The following is a 22,867-nucleotide window of genomic DNA, read 5'->3' as shown; positions in this document are numbered from 1 at the left end:
TGGCTGAGCTAGGAAAATGGCTAACAGCTAACAGTTGGCTGCAGGGGTCAAGATAGCTTTTTGACGCCCAGAGTCAACATGACCTTTGAACCAGAAGTCGTTCTAAGCTGGCTAGACAAAATGGCTGACGCTTACGGCGGGTGAAGTTTGAAGGGTCAAACTAACAATTGGAGGTCTGGTGGAGGCCTATGTAAAAATGTATATATATATTGGTTAAAAATGTAGGATGGCACATACATTGAATCAAAGTTATAATCAAGGGGTTACGTCGTCATAACGCTGACGTCGCGGGTTGCTATAATGCTGCGGTGAACGGAATAAGATTGCCGTTTCAGCCCGTGAAGCTACTGCTAGGCTAGGCTGGCTAATACATGCTAAGCTAAGCTGCAAAGCTAACGGGCAATGCTGGGGGCTAATATGGCTACTGCGACTGTTGTTTTGAATGGCGGAGCTTGTAGCATCCCTGGTGGCCAACGGCTACCGAACGATGCTACATGCTACACAAGGCTAACCAGTGCTAATGATGATGATGTTGCTGGATGAAAGTAACTGTGGTGATGTGAGATAATGTGTGTAAATGGAATGGATTAATGGTTAGGGATGAATGGTGAAAGTGGATAATTTTTGTAAACAAAATGTAAATCCTGTAACGAAGCCTCTCATGAAGCTATTTTGGTGGCTGACAACGAGACCTCGTGGTTATAAACATGACGTAACTCCCGTGGCGACGTCGCACGTGATGCTACCCTTAGTGGCGGACTGCGAGACGTTATAGTGGCTTCTGGGAGTTGGGGTTTTTATTGAGTAAGCATGTCGTTTTGACGTTGTGTGGTGATTTGCTGCGTGATGACGCACTTGTTGTGGGAGGGTGAGGGCGCCTCCTGCAGGACCTTGTGAGTACTGTAGTACAATAGGGGTGATGTACGAACATTGCAGCAGGGGGCGGTGTTGCCTCTTAGATTTTTACATCTCTCCTTTCCCATTTTTCCCCTCGCTTTCTTTCTCTCCCGCTTCCTCTCTTTCCCATTCCTCCCTTTTTCCCTCGATCTCCCTCTCTTGCTCTTCCTCTCTCTGGCCTTCCCTCTTTCTTTTTCTCTCTCGCCCCCCCCCCCCCCTGTGGTTCTGACGTAGTGATACGAGATGCCCCCCCCCCTCGCTCTCTCTCTCTCTCTCCCTCCCTCACCCCCCTCCCTCCCGCTCCCTCCCTCCCGCTCTCTTCCTCCCTCACCCCCCCTTTCCCTCTCTCTCTCTCCCCCTCTCCCTACCTCCCTCCTTCCCTTCTCCCTCCCTCCCTTCCCTCTCTCTCCCTCACACCCTCCTTCCCACTCCCTCCCTCACCCCCCTCTCTCCCTCACACCTTCCTTCCCCTCTCTCCCCCCCCTCCCTACCTCCCTCCCTCACCCCCCTCTCCCTCTCACCCTCCCTCCCTCCCTCTCCCTCTCTCTCTCTCCCCCCCCTCCCTACCTCCCTCCTTCCCTTCTTCCTCCCTCCCTCCCTCCCTCCTTTTTTCTCTCTCTCCCTCGCTCCTTCTTCCCCTTATGGTTAGAAGTGGTACAGAATATGCAGCGGACGAAGTAAAGAAAAAGATTTAGTGCTTTTTTCCCTTCCTCCCTCCCTCTAGTTGGATACCATAGTGTTGTGCCCCCCCCCCCTCCCCACTATAGTACATCACCTTCCCTCCCTCCCTCTAGTTCCTCCAGGCTTCTCCTTCCCTCCCTCCCGCTAGTGAGATACCATAGTGTTGTGCCCCCCCCCCTCCCCACTATAGTACATCCGCCTCTTTTCCTCCCTCCCTCTTGTTGAGTACCTTAGTGGGATTTACCTTCCCTCCACATCCCTCTGATAGTGTACCTTGCCTCCTTCCTTGAAAGGCCCCCCCCCCCACACTTTTTCCTTAAAGGTGCTCTCTCTCGCTCTGCCCTTGCTTTCTTTCCCTATTACTCGTTCCCTCTCTGATCAATCCATGCTGTGGTCATGGGCATTGTGGTCATGGGCTGGAACACTAACAAATGATAATGTTGGACATATGGATTAATTAAACTGTTAAGGTTGTCTAATGCATGACTAATTTAACCAGTGAAAGATGGTGAAAGGCCAGACGGTGGAGCAGCGGTCTGCAGCACAGGGCTGGTTCGCGAGGGCGGTCGCCAAATTGAGGGGAACCAATGCACCATCTGCATCACCACCAGCGACTCGTGGTGCCCAGGTCCGGTCGCGGAGGCTTATGAGGGAGCTCCAGGAGATCCGACGGCTGGGCGACGGTTTTGTCACGGTGGAGCTGGTCGAGGACAATCTCTTTAACTGGGAGATTCGGTTATTCCAAGTAGACGTGGACTCTCCATTGTGGCAGGACATGAAAGAAACGGAGACAGAGTTCATATTGCTGAGTGTCTCTTTCCCTGAAAATTTCCCATTATCTCCGCCTTTCATGCGGGTACTCGCCCCGTGGTTAGAGAATGGTTACGTGAGTGAGGGTGGGGTCATATGTATGGAGCTGTTAACACCGCGTGGTTGGTCTAGCGCTTATACCATGGAGGCTGTTATGAGGCAGTTTGCCGCTAGCCTTGTGATGGGACAGAGTCGCATTATTAGGGGGGTGGAGGAGATGGGGTATCTTTCAGCCAGAAGGAGGCGGAAGCCGCCTTCGAGACCCTGGTGAAAAACCATGACAGATTTGGCTGGCGGTCTCCACCAAAGTCGGAAGGCTAGGTGATGCCGCCTACCTCCCTCTAGAGACGTGAACTAAGTTGTTGTTGTGGTTTTAGTCCCCCCCTCATCCGGCAGGGTTATTTTTCCTCCGTCCCTCCCCTTCCTCTAGGTCGCTTCCTGGTTCCCCCCCTCCCCTCGTCTGTTCCTCCGTCCAACCCCTCCCTCTGGATCCCTTCCTAGTCCCCCCCCTCGTCCGTTCCTAGTTCCTAGTCTCTCCCTCCCTAGGCATTCCTCCCTTCCCATCCTTCATTCTTAGTCTCTCCCTCCCTAGGCATTCCTCCCGTTCCGTTCCTAGTTCCTAGTCTCTCCCTCCCTAGGCATTCCTCCCGTTCCGTTCCTAGTTCCTAGTCTCTCCCTCCCTAGGCATTCCTCCCTTCCCATCCTTCATTCCTAGTCTCTCCCTCCCTAGGCATTCCTCCCTTCCCATCCTTCATTCCTAGTCTCTCCCTCCCTAGGCATTCCTCCCTTCCCGTCCTTCATTCCTAGTCTCTCCCTCCCTAGGCATTCCTCCCTTCCCGTCCTTCCTCCCTAGTCTCTCCCTCCCTAGGCGTTCCATCCTGGTCTAGCCTACCCTAGCCTTCCCTGGTCTTTCCTGGCTCCTCTCCCCTAGATACTCGTATGTACTCCCTCCCTCCCAGGCTCCTCCCGGGCACTCCCTCCCTCGCTAGCACTCCTTGCGTGTACGTGCCCCTCCCCGGCCCGGCGACACCCTCCCGTCCCCTCTCTTCCGCTCTCCTCTTAGGTGTTGTTGGAGTTTTGGTTAAGGGTGGGATGGGGCGTTGTTGTGTATTGTTGTTGTGTATTGTTTGTGGGTAGGCGTATTGTTAAAAGGCGTGTTAGTAATTGTTGTTTGTGGGGCGTTACAGGGAGAGTAGGAAACGCGCAGCTGAAGGAGGAAGGCAGAGATAACGCAGAGGGCAGACCGGTCCGAGGATGTGCAAGGGTTTGTCTAGACGTGCGGAGTGCGCTTTAGTAACGTGCGCTCTGGTAACAACTTTCATGTTATGTATGGCAGGGGTTATGCTGTATTTCTGGGACCAGACACCCGAACTTATAAATATAGACGTGGACAAGCGAGCGATGCCGGAACCTCACAAAAATGTGTTTATAAAATTAGCAAAAGAGGTGGCGAAAAGTGCGAATAAGACAGAGTGTTATGTGTGCGGCCTAGCGCCACAATCTGCCGCAGCCAGTTTACCACTTATGGCCCACCCGTTGACTGAGTGTCATAACTCAGTGGTGAAGGGGTATAATTTGCCTTTCCTATGTAAAGGGGTGAAAGAGGAGAGGATGGAGGCTTATCGCAGAACGGGGCTGTTAAAAGGGGGTAAGATGGTGCAGACTCCATTAGATGTTGGGCCTATTCCGGTGGCGATTAGGCCGGAGGAATTTACGAGGTGTGAGGATGGTGAGGATGGGAAATATGTTGGCACGTTGGGGAATTGTGTAGGTAGTGTAAGCCTGGGGGCTGCGAAAGTGGCTACACAGGCTCCCCCGGGTACATATTGGATTTGTGGCGAGAATGCGTATGTTACGTTGCCAGCGGGTTGGAGAGGGAGGTGTGCGATGGGTTATTTGGTGCCGGCTATGAGAGTAACTGATGTTTTACCGACGCACCCTGGGGCTAGGAAGACGCGGGCTGCGACTCATGCGGATCGTTTTTTCAGGGTGGCGCTTCCCGCATATGGGACATATGCGAATATGAAGGAAATTGATCATTTGGCTAAGGTATTTGAGGACATGGCTGCCACATCGGCGAAGGGGTTTAGCCTAGAGAATGAGGAAATACGGTCATTAAGGCTGATGGAAATGCAGACAAGGGCGGCTATGGATTTTTTGTTGGCAGCTTCGGGGGGTACGTGTGCGTTAATTGGTCAGGAATGCTGTGCTTACGTCCCCGCGAATGATGAAGTAGGAATGCCGGACGTAATTGCACATTTGAGGAACATTACAAGGGATCTGCATGACTCTCAGGGGGGATCGTGGGAAGATTGGGGTCAAGGACAGCTGGGGTATATAGGTTGGGTGATAGTTAAGTACCTACTCTATGCAGTGGTGATATTCGTGATATTAGTCGTGTGTGTGTCAGTGATTAGAGCATGCTTTGGATATCTGATTAGGACTCTCTGCGCAGCCGGCCCGGCGGTGGAGAAGTCACTCTGCTCGGCTGCACCTGTTATGACGAAAATGATGGCGGTAGAGGTGGATGAGACAGGGAACCGAGCAGAGGTGGGCGTTCCGTTGGTGCCAAGATACCAGGAGTACGCCCTGGCTACCATTTTGTGATCTGAACTGCTGGACAGCATATTAATTATATTGTTTTAAAAATGGGAAGAGCAATTGGTATTTCCAGGAAATGTGCTTCTTTTGTTGCCCGTCCCCTTTTATGTCAGATAGTGCAAAGTTTAGTTTTATGTCATCTTGACTATTGCTCTGCGATGTGGTCATCTGCTGCCAGTGGTGACCTCAGGAAGCTCCAGGTGGTCCAGAACAGGGCAGCACGGTTGGTACTGGGCTGCTCACTAAGGTCTAATGTGAGCCGTATGCATGCCCGCCTCTCTTGGCTTAACGTTGAAAATAGATTGTCTTTTAATATACTTGTGCTGTTCAAGTTGGTCATGAGCAGTAAGACTCCTGTTTTTATACATAATCAGATTGTTTTTAGTAATACTGTGCACGAGCATTACACTAGAGGTTCCAGTAGTGGGCAGCTTGAATTGCCAGGTCCTAGAACCAGCGCTCTGGGGAGATCTTTTATTTTTAGAGCATTAACTCTGTGGAATGGCCTGCCTCGGAACCTCTGCTGCATTTACAGTAGATTCACTTTTAAAAAGAATCTTAAATTGTTTTTAAATTGTTTTTAACACTGTAAAGTAATTTTTTGTTTTTGTTTTACACTAATGTAATTTTAGCTATATTAATTGTTACAGTAGGTTCCTTATGCATTGTGTGTACTGACTTTTAATAATTTTGTTTTTTGCAATAGTGATTGTTTTTGTGTGTTTTTTTGTGTGTGGACCCCAGGAAGACTAGCTGGTTGCTATCGCACCAGCTAATGGGGATCCCTAATAAAATCAAATCAAATCAAAACTGCTGGACAGTTTGGGTCGATGAGTGGTGGATTTGGGGTGTACGTAGGGGTATGATAATAGGGGACGTGCCTGGGGATATTGTAAAAGTAATGTTTGTTATGTATGGATGAAATTTGTTTCCATAGTAGGTACACGAGAGAGAGAGATGTGATGAGAGTTATTAGGTCCCTGGGGTCTGGTGCTGAGTCTGTACGGTTATGCATGATCGTTCAGCAGGGCACTGGATTTCCTGGGGTTAATAGACTGGATGACGGGATGGGATGTTTGGGCATTGACTACCTTGTACCTGTGGTGAGGTGTTCCTGGCCTCTGTGGGGAGTCTGTGATGGACGCTTCAGAAAACAGAGGGTGGGGCCTCGCGGCGTGCAGGGAGTAATGTCCGGATGTGCGTAAGAACGGTGTTAGTGGACACGTGTCTGAATTAGACAAATGTCCACTGGGGGGAAGTAGTATTGAAATATGGAAACAGAAGAATGAGTGAGATGTGTAAATAGGGTGGAGACACTAATCTAGATGTTTGTGATTTTCGAGGTGAAACAGAATATTGGAGTGGAACCACGGGAAACATCAGAAAGCCGAGATTCGACGAAGGAGGAATCAACGAAAAAGCGGAAATAAGGGAGTAGACACCGAAGACGCAAACACCACTGTCAATCACAATATCTCTCAATTTTTGAAAATGTTATGAATTAAGTTAAAGGATTATTCATACTGTTGGTAAGGAATCTCTCAAAAATGTGGTATGAATTTTAGATAGAAAATATATTCATACTGAAAAGACGGAGTAAAGTGAAATTCCAGTTGAAAAAAAACTGTTGTATTTTGTGCTCTGTTTTTCAGCAGTTCTGCCAGGCGACAAGGGCACCACAAGTCAGGTAAGACTACAGATCACCAGTGAAGAGGGAAAGAAGAGAATAGACAGGGTGTACAAGTACCGTTAGCGGTTGTTCAAGCAGCAGGCACTTTCTTGCCTGCTGCCATTTGAAAAAGAGAACCAGAGAAAAAGATTTCTTAGATTAGGAAACAAAAAGAGAAATAAAAAACTCTAGTAAATAAGAAGAAGAAACGCATATAAGAAAATGGAAACTGTGGCAAATAAAGATGCGACTACCCTAATTGGTTGGATGGAGGATAACCCGGTACAAATTATTGCTAAAAATAATCCTTTCACAAAGGACAATCCTTATTATTTGGCAAAGATTACTAGGTTATCAAAGAAATGGAATGAAAGATGGCTACACATCGCGAAACGTTGGCCTATTGAGGGCTCTTTTGATTTGACTGTAATAGCAGATCTGCATGCGCTAATTAGGACTTATAAGACGGAGGAGGAAAAGGGGAAAAAAGGGACCAGAGCGGCGAAAAGAGGGGAAAAACGCATGCAAGAGATAACCACTTTAGGACTCTTCTCTCGGGAAGCTGAGAGAAGGAAGAGTGAGGAACAGGGCAGTTCGACTGTCAGTGAGGAGGCCCAGCCGACAGAGGAGATAGCCCCAATCACGACCACTCCCCTGGCCCCTGATAGGACAATAGTCACCTCCCAAAGCGCAGCTGAGGTAGCCCCGCTCACCCAAGGACCCCTACCAAGAGCAGAACAGGTAAGAACTGAGGTAGCTATAGCACCCCCACCATATGCCAGCAGGAATAGGGAACCAATATACCCTATCCTGCCTGTAATAGAAATGAATAGCCTTTATGATATAACGAACATCAGCGGCCATAAGACAGAGACGGGACGTGCAGTGACAACAATCACCCTAATGCCTGGAACAGACGAGCCAGAGGAGGTGAGAAGAAGGGAGCGAGTAACTCAGCCCCACCCTTTTCCTCATACCAGAGCGGCGGATATATATCTAGACGAACAGCTGCAACAAAGGAGACAATTACCGCTCACTGCTGGACACAATGAGATCCTCTGGGCGGAAGGAGAGGATCGCCGAAGGGAAGAAAGGAGGACTTGGGATGAAAAAATAGAAAGTCAATATGGCAGAGACCTCAGCAACAGGGGAGACTTCCACCAGAGAAAGCCAACGAAAGATCCCATCCATCATCGTCTCCCCCCCCCCCCCTGTCAGCAGACCCCCGGACGAACGAGAGAAAGACTTAGAGATGGGGGAAATACTGGACTGGTACCAGGAAAGGGACAGGGAGCGAGAGAAAGAGGAGGAAAAGAAGCAAGCCTTCGTGGGGACGACATCAAGAAGAAGAATATCTTTTCCAACCTTCTCTTCCCCACCAGCCGCCGAAGAAAGCAGCGAGATGCTGAGACTGACAGAGGCCCTGGAGGAATTAAACGGACAGCACCGGGGAATGACCAAGGAAAACCGCGAGATGGAAGCACAGATACAGGTCTACAACGAGGACGAAGACAACGTTTCCGAGGGATACAAAGCAATCACCGCAACCTGGAGAAAGGCCGAAACCACAAGAAAATCGTTGGAACACCAAATGGATAAAATAACGAATGACATTAAAGAGTTGAAAAAGACAGAAAATAAAAGAGTGACCAGATCCGCTACCAGAGAGCAAACGGCCAGCATATACCCAGTAATGATAAAACAACAGGGATTGGAGTATCAGCCATGGAATGCTTCAGACATGAACCAAATATTGGAGAAGTTGCCCTCCCTCCAGAACGGGGCCTTTCCGTGGATTGCCAAGCTGGAGGAAATGATGGTAGGCCAACAGCTGGCTATCGGCGATGTCAAGCGATTGCTCTCTCATAAAGTAGGAGTCTCGGTCATGGAAGAACTACTAAACAAGGCTGGTATGATGATGTACGTAGTTTCAGGAGCACATGACCAGGACCTCTTCGCCGCCCACAGGGGAGCACTGTGGCAAGTCCTGCGGGAAACTTATCAAACCCTGATGCACCCAGACAAGATCCACATTGGTGCCTTGGGGCCTGATACCCACCCCAGGGAGTATGTGGCGAAGGCCTACGCCACCTGGAGAGACATGACTGGCCAAGACCCAGAAGCTAATCCAATGGGGGAGGCGATGCTCAGAGAAAAGATACAGAAGGGCCTCTCCAGTGAAGTGAGACAAAAACTGAATGAGGTGGTGTGCCTGGGGAGTCTTCCCTTACACCAGTACATGGAAAACATAAGCCATCAAGTGGAGCTACACAGGAAGAAGGAGCAACAGGCCAAGGAAAAAGAAACGGCAAGCCAGCGAAAGCTCTTGTACCAACAGCCTGTCGAGGCAACCAAGGTAGTGGAATACCTACAAGCCATGGTACAAGCCACACAGCCCAGAGCGACACCGTGAAGTGACTAACGAGGGTTGGGGGAAAAAAGTGAAAGATTGTACAACTGTGCAAGAAGAAATGTTGATGAAATTATGGTTGTTGTGTTTTTTGTAGTTTTTAGGTTTTTGAAAAATGTTTAAGTTTTATAGAAATATTATATCATTTTGATTTTGAAATGTACTGGTTACATAATGAGAGTAGAACCCTCAGAGAAGGGATTGTCGTAAATTGATTGAATCAAAATGATTAATACAGTATTACAGAATGGATTAAAGATCAACTCGCTGTCTCCCCAAGGAAATAAGCCACAGCTGTTAACAGTATACAAGCGCTCGTCAAAATAGCTTCTAACAAGCAAGGACAGGGGTCAGCCCATAGAAAACAGTCCACTAAGGATCAGATAACAGTCTCCTTTCACACAACCGAGTTCGCTGACTATTAGGTCATAAACTGACCCCTCAAGGCTATCTTGAGGGAAGCAGGAAAGAGTTTTGTTTATTTTAGTTAAAAGGATCAACCGGTCACTGTAAGAAAATACTCTCCCCCCTGTCGAAAACACCTTCTGCAGGCAATAAGATAGTGAATGATTATCTTTGAGAACAGAAACCAACTGGATTTGGAGGCTGAAAATACAGTCGAGGTCAGAGTTTGTTGACCTAGCCTGACCAAGCCGATGGCCATCCAGGAAGGACTGAAGGTAGCAGCTGGTTACAAACATTTGGCTTCATAATATAAAAAACTAAACAATAAAATATGATAGATATCTATTAAAGGTTAGCCTAAAAGCAAGTGGACATTAGTAACATACAGTTTAATATCAAACATGAAAAACATTGGTCACTAGAAAAACTAAATGGAGTTATATACATTATAGAATTAATACTAGCGTACTTGACCAAAAGTAAACTGTTAAACAAAATCACATTAGAAAATTGGCTAAGTAAACAGGAGTAGTAAGACCAGGGATAAAACAAGTTAGAACTACCAAGTTAAAAGACATTTAAAAGTACCAGTATAATCTTATAGAAGAAACTAGGTTTGTAACTGAGGGGTACAATTCCCTGACTGTATTAAATAAGTATGTTATCATTAAACCACTACTGTCTTATGTACATTACTACTGGCCATACAGTACACAGGTATATGAGATGAACACTTCCACAATGACACGGTTCCACACAAATCTTGGTTAGAATAATATTTATTAGCAGCAATAATAGTAGATTACATTACTTTACTTAGAGTCGCGCTTGTAAGGCGAAGAATGTGCGTGAGTAAGTCAAGAGCGTAAGACCATTATACTATTACGCAGGAGATAATGAATACCACCTGTATCTTAGGAATTATATCTATGGTACACTAGTAGGGCAGTGGGAGATACTAGTAGGGTCCCTCCGGTTGTAGGCCAGCAAGGGGAGAGGATTTGTCGGTAGCAAAGTCTGGGTCAACGGGGAATCAATAAGCTCCAGCTACGGGAGACGGTACATTACTCCCTTGATCGGCAGACGAAAGCAGCAGCTATTCTCCGGTATGCGGTGCAGCATGGAAGAAAGCTAGCCAGCCTCAGGCGTCCTAGAGGCGGGCTCGACGATGCTCCTCACAGGGTAAATCCCACACAGTTGTGGGTGTAGACGATTCTCCGCTCAGATACAGGACCAAAGCAAATATAATCCAGCCGAAAGGGGCTCTGTAGTCGTCGGGTAGGTTATCCAGTGTACATATCCACACGGTCCTCGTCTAGGGCTCCTCGGATGACGGCACCAGGTTAAGCCGCCCAGCCTGGATAAGCACACTAGCTGGTACGAGGAAGCGTTGGTAATGCTGGTCACTGTAGAACGGTAGCCGCACGATACCCTATACATAAATAGACTATTACTGAAATAATAGAATAGGTCGAACTCGACGGTACAGCGTTAAACTCTGATACTTCAGCTATCAATTCGCATGCGGTCTCAAGGCTCTATTTTGGGGCCAAAACGGGCCCTACTTCACAGCACGTTGTATCGTGGTGTGAGGCTTCACTTATTGGGTAACTCTACTTCTGTATTCACCTGCGCCGTATTTATACGTTAGGTGAACAAACTAGTACCAGCCTTATTCCTGTCTCGTATTCTTGCGCAGAGCCGGTCATGTCCAGGCATGTCTTTGGCGGTGACTTTGAACTAGACCTTGGGGGTATGGCAGTGGCGCCTAAGGGACCGCTGTCCAATAGGAGAACGAAATATTATGGTCTGTACTAGGTAAAGGGATATTCCGTGTATATGTACAAAGAATATACAAAGGATATCAGACGATATACAAATACTATGCAATATATCTCAAGTAATAAATATATATATTCGGTTTAATCTGACCCTTTGTAACAGCCGCCTCCTAATTAGTCCGCACCTAATTAGATAAGCAGAGACAGATTAACCGCACTGTCCACTACTCAATGTCCGTTGTGAGGGTAGGGCAATTCACAAAGTCAGTGGGTCATGGTCGTCATTAGGAGAGTCGGGGAGCCTTGGCAACTCTATCAGCCTCGCTACGGGTCGGGTGTATGTCCGCCCCTGGACGAGCACTTCTGCCGCTCTGACCTTTCCGTCGGCACCAGTGATCACTTTGCTTACGCGGCCGGCCGGCCACGCAGCTCGGGGTAGTGACTGGTCTATGATCACGACGACTGTGTCCACTTTTAAGTTGTCCCCGTCCTTGACCCGCTTCTGACGGGCTGGAAGGGATGGTAGGGGGGTTAGGAGGAAGCGGGCCTGAGACTGCTTTGATCTGTGCTTGGCTGCGCCTCCACCTCCTCCGTCTGTTTCTCTTGTTTGCTCTGTACCCCGTCTGAGGAGGGGCCGGTTCCGGCCGCCCCATCAAGGAGTCGCTTGGGGTGCTGGGTTCGAGGTCAGCTACGTCTGGAGCGCAGCTGAGGGGGGTGGAGTTCCGAACTCCCTCTTGTGCCCACGGTTCTCTCACAGGCCTCTCGCTTAATGTCAATAGCCTCTCAACGGGCTGTACGAGAGGGTGGCCGGTGTCGCTCACCTTTGTGTGTAGGCAGCGTGTCCGATGTGGGCCGCCTCAATTGGGAGAATGAGGTCCGCGTGGTCGGAGCCGATGAGCAGGGTCGGTGTGGCGCCGTCGATAAGCGGTATAGGTAGTTGACGTAGGTGCACATACTTCGCCATCAGCTGTGGGATGGGGTAGGTGTACTGTGATAGGCCTATGTCGTGGCTGGTGAAGACGTTGGTTATACTATACTGCTTCTCGGGCTGGTCCACCGCTGCTATCTTGAAGGAGACCTTCTCACCTTTTATGGTCTTCTGGTCCCTTCTGATGGTGCGTATTGTCATGGTACCTTTGGCACCCCGCAGGCCCAACTGGGCTGCGGCGGAAGCGAGGAGGAGAGTCTTTTCAGACCCATCGTCCAGGACGGCGTAAGTGTCCAGGACCTTGTCCTCGTAGCTCAGGAGCACTCTGACCACTTTGATGAGCACTCGGGGGGTCACGCTATGCTGGTCAATGTGGAGCACTCCTGTTGGTCGGTTGCTTTGGATCGTCTGGGGTGGTGCCGACTCGCGGTCGTCCGAGTAGCACCGTGACTCCCAGTGTCTGCTGTAGCAGTCGGGACACCAGGGAGCGGTATGGTGGATCTTTGGTACTGGTGCCACCGCCTCGGCCTGGTACATTACCGTGACGGGCCCACTCTGTTGTCCTGGCGGACGCCTGTTGATGTCATGCAGGACCTCCAGGTGGGCGCCGCCGCACCTGCCGCACTTCTTCTTCAAGCGGCACTCAGCTGCCATATGGCTGCGCGCGCAGCGGAAGCAGCGGCGGTGGTCCTTGATCCACTGACTCCCCTCATCCGTGGTCAGCTTCCCGAAAGTGTCGCATTGATACAGCCGATGTTCCCCTTCACAGTACTGGCATTCAATCTTCCACTCCTCTTTCGTCGAGGGGGTGTTGTGGTTCTTGTGCTGCGGTACTGATTCGGCTTGGTGCATAACGGTCACCGACCGGCGGTTATCGTTTGATCCCCGAGGTCCTAGTCTTGGGCTTGGTCCACTCCATACGAACGTGTCCAGTCGTAGGCTGCTGACCTCCCTGGCGAGGAACTCAGACAGGTCTAGGAGGGATGCCTCTGGGCCGTTGGGGTCACGGTGGTCTCTCTGCCGCCGAAAACGCTCTTGTCGGGTGGGAGGGAGCTTCTCTAATATTCTCTCTACATTAGAGTTAGCGTACAGTTCGTATATCCCTTTTTCCTTTTGGGACCCCAGCATCCCTACCAGGGACTGTACCTTGATAGAGAGGTCATCCAATGCTCTGTTGTCTCTGGCTGGGGGGAGACGGTCAATGTCTCTTATCTCCTGTATCACGTAGTCCCATATGCGTCCATAACGTTGGTCGAGGGCTACTAGAGCCGCGGTGTATGGGGTAGTAGAGTTGGAATATGCCAGCGCTATATTGTGCGCTCTGGGCACCTTCAGGTGCTTGAGTAGGATAGCATACTTGTACGTTTCATCTGGTACATCGGACATCATTGTCTCTAAGCACATTCGTAGCTCTGTGTACTGTGCTCTGTTCTCGTGTGTGAAGTCCGGGAACGTCGGTGTGCCAAGGTACGATGCCATGGATGGCTGGCACATCGGTGAGCGTTGGGGGAGAGGCCTCCTGGTCTCCCCATGCGTGTCGTCTTGGGCTGGTACTTGGTGGGTACTGAAGGTCGGGTACCCAGGTGCTGTTCCTCGGTGCTGACGGTGCGTCAAACTCACCCGTGAGTTGAGTCGGGGGTTTGTAGCGCAGTGCCTCGGGGCTGACGTCTGGGCTGTACTGGGCCTCCTGGTCCAGAGTATGTTGCTGCTGGTCGGGGCTGTACTGGGCCTCCTGGTCCAGAGTACGTTGCTGCTGGTCGGCTTGACATTCCTCCTCTTCCTCTTCCTCTTCCTCTGCTAGGTCCTGGAGTCTTCTGTTCAGTCTCTCGGCGTGGTCCGGTTCTTCCCGGTTGCTGGGTCTCGTATGGACCGGCCAGGGAGGGGGTTCGGAGACGTGGACAGGATCCTCCTGTTGGCGGGGTCCCGGGTCGCTTGGTCGGGTAGGGGAATGTGTCCTAGACCCTTGTCGTGACGATCTCCGGGAGCTCCGTGCGGAGTGAGGGGGTGTCGCCATGGCAATCAATTTGTCCATCATCTGCGCCTGCAGCCGGTCGCGCTCTGCCTCGCGCTGGGCATGGGCGGCGTCGCGTGCTGCTTCGCGCTGGGCATTGGCGGCGCCGTGCTGCGCCTCGGCGCGGCTTCTTTCAATGTTCTCTTCTGTCTGAAGGCGTCTGGTCTCCAGTCTTATGCGGTCGTCTTCACTCCTTTGTTGCGCCTGGAAGCGCTCTCGCTCGGTTGCAGAATGTTCGCGTTCACTGAGGGCTTGCGCTTGGAGTTGCGCGTGAAGGCGCTCTCGTTGGTCTGCAGCTCGTTCGCGCTCGGTGGAGGCTGCCAGGGTGGCGATGATAGCCTGCGCCAGCATCTTGTCCGCTTCGCTGGGGGAAGACACAGGCGGAGGTGATCGGCTTCTGGCAGTGCTCGTTGGAGATCCGTTCTCCTGTCGCGCTCCGAGGAGGTCCATCTCCTGGGTGTGCGTCTCTTCTGGTAGTGGGTCGGGTTCCGTCCCTGGAGGGCTTTCTTTATCCTGGAGCTCTCCGGGGACTACCTCGTTGGCGTCGGCGGGGGGTAAAGTCATGTCAGGTCCCTCCTGGTCCCCCCGTGAGCTTGGTCAGTTACGTTAGAACCCACTAGGGTCTCTACTGGCATCAACAGGCGTCAGCCAGGACAACAGAGTGGGCCCGTCGCGGTAATGTACCATGCCGAGGCGGTGGCACCAGTACCGAAGAGCCACCAGACCGCTCCCTACTGTACCTACTGCGACGGCGGACACTGGCTGGCACAGTGCGCCGAATATAAGACACTGAACCCCGTCCAGGTTGACCAGTGGCGTGAGGCGGCCCAGGCGGGCGCCGCTTACCGTGCAGGGGCGGCCCAGGCGGGCGCCACTTACCGCGCAGCACTGTGCGGAGCCCACCAGAAGACCACAGGACAACAGAGTGGGCCCGTCGCGGTAATGTACCATGCCGAGGCGGTGGCACCAGCACCAAAGTTCCACCAGACCGCTCCCTGGTGTCCCGACTGCTACAGCAGACACTGGGAGTCACGGTGCGACTCGCACCATATAGATTCTGTGTCACCACAGACAGGTGACAACCCCCCCGAGACAGGAGTGCTCCACATAGACCCCAAGCAGAGCGGGACCCCCCGAGTGCTCCTCAAAGTGGTCAGAGTGCTCCTGAGCTACGAGGACAAGGTCCTGGACACTTACGCCGTCCTGGACGATGGGTCTGAAAAGACTCTCCTCCTCGCTTCCGCAGCAGCCCAGTTGGGCCTGCGGGGTGTCAAAGATACCATGACCATACGCACCATCAGAAGGGACCAGAAGACCATAAAAGGTGAAAAGGTCTCCTTCAAGATGGCAGCGGTGGACCAGCCCGAGAAGCAGTATAGTATAACCAACGTCTTCACCAGCCACGACATAGGCTTGTCTCAGTACACCTACCCCATCCCACAGCTGATGGCCAAGTATGTGCACCTACGTCAACTACCTATACCGCTTATCGACGGCGCCACACCGACCCTGCTCATCGACTCCGACCACGCGGACCTCATTCTCCCAATTGAGGCGGCCCACATCGGACCCAAAGGATGCCCAGTCGCGGTTCAGACCCGACTGGGATGGACGCTCCAGGGCCCCCTCTACGGACTTGACAGTCAACCCACGTCTACACGCTGCCTACACACAAAGGCGAGCGACACCGGCCACTCCCTCGTACAGCAGAGGCTATTGACATTAAGTGAGAGGCCCGTGAGAGAACCGTGGGCACCAGAGTTCGGAACTCCACCCCCCTCAGCTGCGCTTCAGACGTAGCTGACCTCGAACCCAGCACCCCAAGCGACTCCTTGACGGGGCGGCCGGGACCGGCCCCTCCTCAGACGGGGTACAGAGCAAACAAGAGAAACAGACGGAGGAGGAGGAGGCACAGCCAAGCACAGATCAAAGCAGTCTCAGGCCCGCTTCCTCCTAAGCCCCCCTTCATCCCGTCCAGTCGTCATGACCATAGACCAGTCACTACCCCGAGCTGCGTGGCCGGCCGGCCGCGTAAGCAAAGTGACCACTGGTGCCGACGGAAAGGTCAGAGTGGCAGAAGTGCTCGGCCAAGGGCGGACATACAACCGACCCGTGGCGAGGCTGATAGAGTCGCCAAGGCTCCCCGACTCGCTTAATGACGACCATGACCCCCTGACTTTGTGAACTGCCCGACCCCTCACAACAGACATTGAGTAGTGGACAGTGCGGTTAATCTGTCTCTGCTTAGCTAATTAGGTGGGACTAATTAGGAGGCGGCTGTTACAAAGGATCAGATTAAACCGAATATATGTATTTATTGATTGATATATATTGCATAATATTTGTATATCGTTTGATATCCCTTGTGTATTCTTTGTACATATACACGGAATATCCCTTTAACCTACTACAGACCATAATATTTCGTTCTCTTATTGGATGGCGTGCCACCAGCGCCAGTGTCTTACCCCCAGAGTCGAGTTCAAAGCTACCGTCAAGGCTTGTCTCAACATGCCCGGTTCTGCCCAGGACTACGAGACAGGAATAAGGCTGGCACTAGATTGTTCCCCGTACATATAAATATGGCGCAGGTGAATACAGAAGTAGTTCAGTCCGCAGTCCGTTCAGTTCAGTCTTAGTAACAAGCGAAGCCTCACCCACTATGCAACGTGCGGTGAAGTAGGGCTCGTATTGCCCCAAGATAGAGTCTTGTTTATCCTAATACGTTTGTTCAACGTATCGTTCGCTCCTTACTAGTAAAAGCCTTCATCACGAGTCAAAGACCAAGTGAAGTGAGAAATTGTGTGTCTAAATAGAGCACTTATAGCCGCGTGCGAATAGGATAGTGGAGTATCAGAGCTTGGTTGAGTAACGTCAAGTTCAACTTGGTTGGTGTGGAGTACCGCGCACCGGAGGATCTGCACCGGTGAATGCGGAGCCCCTTTCCGGCTGGAGGATTATTATTATTGCTTTGGACCAGGCTGTTAGAGCGGAGAAGAATCGTCTACACCCACTGCTGTGGGACCTGCCCGTGAGGAGCATCATTCGAGCCCGTCTCTATTGGAGAGGCTGACCGGCTTCCACCTGTGCTGCACGCATACTGGGATTACAGTCGCTACCTTTCGTCTGCCGAGCAGGGAGTAATATACCGCCTCCAGGAGCCTATTGAGTCCCCGCTGACCCAGACTTTGCATTAGAGCATTGCCCCCCCCCCCCTGCTGGCTTACAACCGGTGGAACCCCCCTACCAGTATCCCATAGATATAATTCCTAATATTCAGGTTGTATTCTTATCTCATGCGTAATATGAGAATGGACATTCATTATTGATTTGCCTACGCACATTCCTTTGCCTTACAAGTGCATTCAATTAAAGTATATTATGTACCTTTTGCTGCTAATAAATACTTAAAGACAACTTTGTGTAGAACCGATTCATTGTGGGGAAGTGTTCTCATCATATACTAGTGTACGGTATGGCCAGTATAATGTACATAAGACGGTAGTGGTTTAATGATACCATACTTGATTAATACAGTCAGGGAATTGTACCCCTCAGTTACACTGGTCACTGTAGAACGGTAGCCGCACGATACACTATACATAAATAGACTATTACTGAAATAATAGAATAGGTCGAACTCGACGGTACAGCGTTAAACTCTGATACTTCAGCTATCAATTCGCACGCGGTCTCAAGGCTCTATTTTGGGGCCAAAACGGGCCCTACTTCACAGCACGTTGTATCGTGGTGTGAGGCTTCACTTATTGGGTAACTCTACTTCTGTATTCACCTGCGCCGTATTTATACGTTAGGTGAACAAACTAGTACCAGCCTTATTCCTGTCTCGTATTCTTGCGCAGAGCCGGTCATGTCCAGGCATGTCTTTGGCGGTGACTTTGAACTAGACCTTGGGGGTATGGCAGTGGCGCCTAAGGGACCGCTGTCCAATAGGAGAACGAAATATTATGGTCTGTACTAGGTAAAGGGATATTCCGTGTATATGTACAAAGAATATACAAAGGATATCAGACGATATACAAATACTATGCAATTACTACTCAAGTAATAAATATATATATTCGGTTTAATCTGACCCTTTGTAACAAGGTTAATCATTCATAATTGTGTTAAATAACTATAAAAAGGCTCTAGCAATCGGGAAAAGCATTTAACTAAATAATCTATGCATGTAAACCCACGTAAAACAAAGTAACCGATAGAAATATTGAATGGATCAAAATTACTAATAGACAAACTGCTGAGTAAGACCCTGCTTTAAGGAAAACGGACAAATTTAGTCTAACCCCTCCGCCCTACCTTAACTGGAAAAGAGTTCTCAGAAATAGGATGACGTGTCACGCAGCAGAAAGAGCTTCTAGCCAATAGAGAAGCCCGATCCCTGGGGTGACGTCACTGGACATCCAGGGGCATGGGGGATACTGTTTCCTTTAAAGACTGCAGGAGCTGATGGGGGAGACTAGAGCGCTCAGACAGAACCGACACACAGCGAGACGAGACGGACAGCTTGAGAAGGAGAACCTGGAGACATCACCACCAGTTCGAGAAAAGAGACGCGAACCTGAAGACTGATAGAATAGATGCTGTGAACCCGATGATTAAGCTGTTGTTTTCAATAAAACAACAGACAGTTTTGTTTTCATCCGACGCGCTTGTCTCCGTCTCCAACTTTGATTTCGACCAATCAAATGAATGAACTTTTTCAAAACGTGTGATACAGCCAGAGTAAGCTATCCACTATACACTTGAGAACGATCTTATAGCTACATAGTAAGTCAAGTCAAGTCAAGTCAAGAGTTTTAATTGTCACGGCATACAGGTATACAATGAAATGCGGGTGGTCTTGCCCGCAACGATGTGCAATACAGTGGTACATATAATAGAATCAAAAGAAGAAACAACATTGTGCAGTAACAGATAGCAGGTAACATGGAGTGACATCTCGGTATCTGTACATAGTTATTTACCAGCGCATGTGTGACATGCTAGTTAGCTTTGGTAGTGCAATACACTGTTCCTGTTATTCTAATTTAAAGTGTCCTTTCCTTTGGCCATAAGTGTGCGTGTGTGCGACATGAGTGTGTGCCCGCTCATGTTAAAGTGTTAAGTGGCTGCTCGTGTGTGAGCGTGCACAGTTGAAATACACGTTATATTCATATTCATATGTTCGTCTAGTCCTGTATTCCCAGTGTTGTATTATTATTCTTGTGTCCTAGCCTTCAGGCCCAGCTGTTCCTTGTTGTCTAATTAGTACCTGTATATATTCATGCCGCACCCTATCTACTAGTGTCGCGCCATTGTTTTGTCTCCTGTGCCAATACCTTCCGTGCTGTTCTGCCTACCTTGTGTTCCCCTTGTGAAAACCCTTGTTATCCTGTATTTCCTCGTGAGTCCGTTCCCGTATTTCTAGTTCATGTTTTCCAGCTTTGCTGAGGTTTGGTTTCCTGTGTTTTCTAGTTCGGTTTTGTTTCCCCCTGTAATGTTCCCTGTTTACTGCTACTCCAGTAAAACTTGTCAATTACAACGTCGACTCGTGCCTTGTCTCTCTCACCCTCCACTGTCCAGCATTTGGGTTCTACACATCTCCCCTAGCCACAAACCCTAACACCCATAGATACAATACTGATAGTTGAGTTGTACATGGTTAAACAAGTTGCAAAAAAGAAACTCATCCTTCTACCACTAGAGGGTAGCACATACACACAGACAAGGAGCTCCCAGTTATTCATTACTTTCTATACAATTTGTTTAATTTCAATCCACTTCAGTTTAAAACCCTTTATATGGGGGAGAGCAGGATGAGAGCAACCTCTCTCTTTTACAGCTGTGCCATTATAGGCAGTTAAAAAGATAAATACAAGTGAAATGCAGAATAACATATCTTCCTCGTGACTAAAAGGAAATGAAAAAAAGAAAATCCATGCTCATATGGAGGTGTTCGTCAACGATAAGTCTCATCTTATGATAGAAAGAGACATGCATTGATATATAGTCTATTATGTATTTTGAAAAATACTGTAGTGTAGCACCTACAATACCGGAGTTAACTTGAATTAATTCATTAGTTAATTGAAAGTAATTGGTCCCATCACTGCTTCTAAGTAAGTAATAATAATAATAATAATAATAATAATAATAATAATAATAATAATAATAATAATAATAATAATAATAATAATATTAATAATAATAATAATAATAATAATAAACTTTATTTGTATAGCACCTTCCATACAGAAACTGCAGCTCAAAGTGCTTCACAACAGAAAAAAGACAGGCATAAAATGAGCACATAAAGTGCAGACATATAAAATCAGAGTTTTTCAGATTAGGATCTAACATCCCAACAGGCCACATTGTTTATGGTTTGATTCAGTTTTAAATAGACAATAATAAAAAGAGTAAGATAAAATAGTGCAATAGTGCAGTGCAATAAAATAGTAGAATAGAATAGATGAAATAATTTCTTTTTACAGTGCAATAAAATAGTTCTGGATTACTGTTCAACAGTTCAAAGTCATCTTTACCTTCTCTGTTTAGTATCCACAGTTTAAAGGGGCTATGTACTGCTATTCCTAGCACTATTTGGGCAACTTTACACAATTCCTGTTAGTCTATAGAAGACATTTGTAAGGTTTCTTTCAAAAAAATGCATTGTTCTATATTTCTAATCAAGTACTCAAAACCATCATTTTTCAGCCTCAAGATTTCAGGCTGTTATGGCCTGGCTCCGCCCATAAGCACTTTGAGTGACAGTCAGTCCACACAGTCTGCACTGGTAGAGAGAGAGAGAGAGAGAGAGAGAGAGAGAGAGAGAGAGAGAGAGAGAGAGAGAGAGAGAGAGAGAGAGAGAGAGAGAGAGAGAGAGAGAGAGAGAGAGAGAGAGAGAGAGAGAGAGAGAGAGAGAGAGAAAAAAAGACAGGCCGTTATTGACAAGGCCCCCTCTCTCCCTCCCTCCGTCTCTCTTCCTTTCTCTCCCTCTCGGTGATGAGTCCGCGCGGCAGCTTGTGGTTTTTTTTTTTCTTTCTTTCAATCTCCCGTTTGCAGGTGTGTGGCGCGCAGCAGGCAGGTCCCCCCCCCAAGTGCTCTCTATCTCTCTCTCTCTCTCTCTCTCCCCATGCAGAGTATGAGGAAATGGTTTCCACTCGCTGTGTACAGTCAGTCTAGGTAGAATGTGGGCGGGCATTAGCTATAACCACAGAGCCAATCACATCACTGTCTGCTACCCAGCGGCCGAATGACGTCAATCAGCCGTTCAAATAAAAATGGCCTGATTTACTGGAGGAGGAAAGGGGCTGAGCTGAATCAGAGCAATCCGCCAATATGGTATTTAGACACTAAAACACATTGATACGAACTCCTATTACTTTAATACAATGCTAGAGACTGAAAAATGACATTTATAGTACATGTCACCTTAAAACTTGACAGTCTTCCCTCCTGTTTGATACCCACTTTGACCCTTCGAACCTCCCACCCAGGGCAAACCTCCATCTCAGGGCGCAGTTCCCTCTCTCAGGGTGCAGTTCTAGGCCTGGGTCCTACACAGTTTTAAAGCCTGACAGTCTCTTGTTTGATACCCACACAGTTTAATACCTGACAGTTTTGAACCTGTAATCAAAAGTAATAGACAGAGTAAAATAAGACAGTGCAATAAAATAGTATAATAGAATAGATAGTCAAATTATGCAACAGTGCAGTGCAATACAATATAATGGACAGAGTAAAATAGTGCTACAGTACAATCAACAGAGGAGTGTATTAGAAGGTAAGTGAAACTTTGTTTATATGCTGCGGGCTTCTGGCTACCTTCTGAGAGCTAAGGATAATAGCACTAGGATACTGCAGGCTTCTGGCTACCTTCTGAGAGCTAACGATAGTAGCACTAGGATGCTGCAGGCTTCTGGCTACCTTCTGAGAGCTAACGATAGTAGCACTATGCTGCAGGCTTCTGGCTACCTTCTGAGAGCTAAGGATAGTAGCACTAGGATGCTGCAGGCTTCTGGCTACCTTCTGAGAGCTAACGATAGTAGCACTAGGATGCTGCGGGCTTCTGGCTACCTTCTGAGAGCTAACGTTACTAGTACTAGGGTGCTGCAGGCTAACTGGCTACCGTTCTGAGAGCTAACGATAGTAGCACTAGGATGCTGCGGGCTTCTGGCTACCTTCTGAGAGCTAACGATAGTAGCACTAGGATGCTGCAGGCTTCTGGCTACCTTCTGAGAGCTAACGATAGTAGCACTAGGATGCTGCAGGCTTCTGGCTACCTTCTGAGAGCTAACGATAGTAGCACTAGGATGCTGCAGGCTTCTGGCTACCTTCTGAGAGCTAACGATAGTAGCACTAGGATGCTGCAGGCTTCTGGCTACCGTTCTGAGAGCTAACGATAGTAGCACTAGGATGCTGCGGGCTAACTGGCCATCGTTCCGTGATGTGTTTACTTGGTAACACGGGTTGCCCCCCCCCCCCCCCCCCGCTGATGAAAATGAAAGTCATACCGTCATATACCGTATACCGGGGTATTATGTCAGCAAGGTATGATGGTATGAAAAAAATTATACCGCCAAAGCCTAATAAATATCAACAAATATGATAAAAAATACACAACATAAAACAGGGTATGTGTGAGATCCAGACTATCCAGACTAAAAAG

Source organism: Notolepis coatsorum (assembly GCF_963971535.1).
Source record: "Notolepis coatsorum genome assembly, chromosome: 3".
NCBI classification, from domain to species: domain Eukaryota; kingdom Metazoa; phylum Chordata; class Actinopteri; order Aulopiformes; family Paralepididae; genus Notolepis; species Notolepis coatsorum.
The sequence above is the reverse complement of the archived record's forward strand: the minus strand, read 5'-3'. Positions refer to the sequence as shown.